Source organism: Pecten maximus, chromosome 6 (assembly GCF_902652985.1).
Source record: "Pecten maximus chromosome 6, xPecMax1.1, whole genome shotgun sequence".
Lineage (NCBI taxonomy): Eukaryota > Metazoa > Mollusca > Bivalvia > Pectinida > Pectinidae > Pecten > Pecten maximus.
Window position 1 is genome coordinate 25,796,425 of NC_047020.1, and position 3,503 is coordinate 25,799,927.

The following is a 3,503-nucleotide window of genomic DNA, read 5'->3' on the forward strand; positions in this document are numbered from 1 at the left end:
TACCCTGTATTTTTTCTCTAAATGGAGATAATTATTATCATGAAAGATTTGATGTTGTTAATAACTAAGCTGGTAAGTTCACTGTACTTTAACCTATCTCCTCTTCCCTGCACACCCTCTCCTAGTAGATAATATTAAGGTTTATATATGATCACATTTTCTCTCTCTCTCTCTCTCTCTCTCTCTCTCTCTCTCTCTCTCTCTCTCTCTCTCTCTCTCTCTCTCTCTCTCTCTCTCTCTCTCTCTCTCTCTCTCTCAGATTTCGTTAATTCCAATTGAAGGAAGTGGACTAGTATAAGCTTTCAATCTTGTTTCCATATCCTGCTTCTGTTTGTTGGTACAAAAATGTTGTCATATGCTCTATCAAAGGAAACGAAATACAGTTCACATTAAAAATAATAAGAAATATGGAGTATTTTTCAATTTCAACTAGCAATATGTTCTTTTTCTTCAAAGCTATTGGAAAGCCGCAAAAAACTGCATGTGGTATATGTGTTTAAGTAACGGACACGCTCTATCATATACATTATTACGATTTACGAGTATATCAACTTCTTTATACACGAGACGTGTCATTTAGAGACTACTACGTTCGAAGTTTGTAATGCGATCAACTATTTCTAGATATTTGGTCAGTAATAAGTATTAAATTATCTTAATCCACTGTTAAAAGTAAAATGGCATTACATTTATTTTCATTAAATCAATATTAATGCAGGATGTCCATCGAAAATTCCAGGCATCAATAATAGGATGGCAACACGATACCTTATTCTTCTGTCAAAAGTTAAATAGCATTATATTTCATCTCATCAATATTTATACAGGATGTCCATCGGAAACTCCAAGCCTAGACAATGGCGTGGTAACGGCGGGAGGCAATTCCATCGGAACAGTACGTACCTACACATGTAACAGCGGATACACTTCAAGCGGAGGTGACATCAAAACCACATGTGGTACTGATATCACTTGGACCGCTTTGGTTGCCACGTGCACACCAGGTGACGTACTTTTATCTTAAAAATGAATCAAATGTTCACGCCAATATTAAAATAACAGATTAATAAGTTTAAACTCACCCAAACCGGCTATTATGTTATCAAAGTGTTAAATTACTTAACCTATTGTGGCAGTGAGGCCGGAAAAAACACCGCATGCTTACATATCTTGCTAAAGCAAAAATAGCTTATGGTCAGTCACAATATAACAGCACACGAATAACATTTAAAGAGCATCCACCAACGAATTCTTTCACATCTACTATAAAACATGTACATGTATGAAAGCACTAATTCCCAATGTAGAGCGATACCTTTTTGTGTTACTAGTTGATTGCGGACCCCCACCATCCTTATCCGGAGGAATTATTGACACCAACTCAACCACCACTACCTACCCGGTATCCCGGACCTACACATGTGACGAAGGGTATACTACAAACAGCGGCAGTGGTACTATTTCCTGTCAGACTTCCGGAACCTGGTCATCCCCAGCCCTCACCTGTACACTCGTAGGTCAGTCGTGTTATAATACAGGTATTATACATGCCATCAACGTTCGTTTGCTCAATAGTGTGACACTTCATGGGGATTAAACAGTGTAAAATGCATCTCGCCTATTTATTTTAAAACCTGATCAAGTCTGAAAAGATCAACATGACCAAAACGTCTCTTTGAATTACCGGTTACCGTCATTTTTTCTGAATCTGAAAAGTGTGCGGGTGAAACACGAGTGTTCTTGAAATAACAACGATTTCTTAAAAAGTAGCTATTGAATTAATGCCAATGCAAATTGTGACCACATCTTGGTATTCTTCTGTGATGTGTAGAATCTTCAAATATCAACGTTTTTTCATTAAATTAAGCCTCGATATATACAAATTGTCATGAACCATTTCTTTCTGTAATAATGCCTGATTGAAAAATATCTACCATTTAATTAACTGCTTATTTTATCAATGTATTTATTGATATATATTGTAGACTGTGGTGAACCTACTGTTTCTGAACCTAACAGCGTGGTCAACTCCGGCTGTACGACTTACCTTTGTCCAAGGGCGTTCTCCTGTGTCAGTGGATATAACATCGGTGGCAGCGTTTTTATGATCGTGTGTGAGGCTACAGGATCGTGGCAAGGTAGTTCGTACTCCTGTACACCAGGTGAGCACCAATTACACAATTCAGTAGTGTTAACCCCTAGTAACACAATACGTAATTAATATGTCGTACTGTTTACTCATAGTAACACAATTATTAATATGTAGTACAGCCAACCCCTAGTAACACAATTATTATGTATGTAGTACAGCCAACCCCTAGTAACACAATTCTTAATATGTAGTACAGCCAACCCCTGGTAACACAATACATATTTGATATGTAGAACTGCTAGCCCCTTGAAACACAATACATAATCAATATGTAGTACAGCCAACCCCTAATAACACAAATCATAACGCCCTACAATGCTAAAACTCCTCTACTTACAAAATTCAGCATCATTAACAATACAAGCAAAATGACAAACACCGAAAACCCTTTGTCATAAAACAATGAGTATCACATCGTTATTACTATCAATGGTATATTGGGGTTAATATTATATCTACGACTCGAATCACAAAGCAACAATTTTGTGCGAACGTTTATTGTAGTTTCTTAAAATCAAAGTATATCAATAAGTGATGAATGCATGTTTCAAGCATTGTGATGCCTTTTCACTACATACAAGAACACTTATTATTTTTACTAATCAGAAATATAATAAACGTTGATGTTACCTGAGGAATATTCGCTGTGAAACCTGAAAAAAATATCAATGTAATAAAACATAAGCTCTGGAAACAAAACAAAATATATTTGGAAATTAAAATCTAATTTAATTCCTGTCTTTTAAAACAGTAAACATCTTCGAAAAATGATCAGCGTACATTCAAACTGTAAACATATCTTGGAAATAAATAATTTGAAGATGATATTTCACAAATTCGTTCCTATTTTATACAAACATTATATTTTCTCCCATCCTCAATGAAGAGTTTGTTTGTGTTGTTACCAGTTGATTGTGGACCCCCACCATCCTTATCTGGAGGAAGTATTGATACCGACTCAACCACCACTACCTACCCGGTATCCCGGACATACACATGTGACACAGGGTATACTACAAACAGCGGCAGTGGTACTATTTCCTGTCAGACTTCCGGAACCTGGTCATCCCCAGCCCTCACCTGTACACTCGTAGGTCAGTAGTGTTATAATACAGGTATTATACATGCCATCAACGCTCATTTTCTCAATAGTGTGACATGGAGATGAAACAGTGTAACATAATTAATCGCCTTTTTTTTTTAAACCTGATCAAGTCTGAAAAGACGTCTTTTTTAAATTATCGGTTAACGTCATTTTTTTCTGAATCTGAAAGATATGCGGATGAAACACGAATGTTAATGAAATTACAACAATTTGTTTTAATGTAGTCTTTAATTCATTGCCAATGCG

At 36.1% G+C, this 3,503-nt stretch overlaps 1 long non-coding RNA gene across 1 annotated transcript; it reads left to right on the forward strand.

The window, feature by feature from the left end:
• Positions 1–1,439: 1,439 nt before the first annotated feature.
• On the forward strand, positions 1,440–3,239 carry LOC117329929. The gene is made up of 3 exons (XR_004533294.1): positions 1,440–1,517; positions 1,986–2,162; positions 3,061–3,239. It is a non-coding gene; the product is annotated as an uncharacterized LOC117329929 (long non-coding RNA).
• Positions 3,240–3,503: the final 264 nt, after the last annotated feature.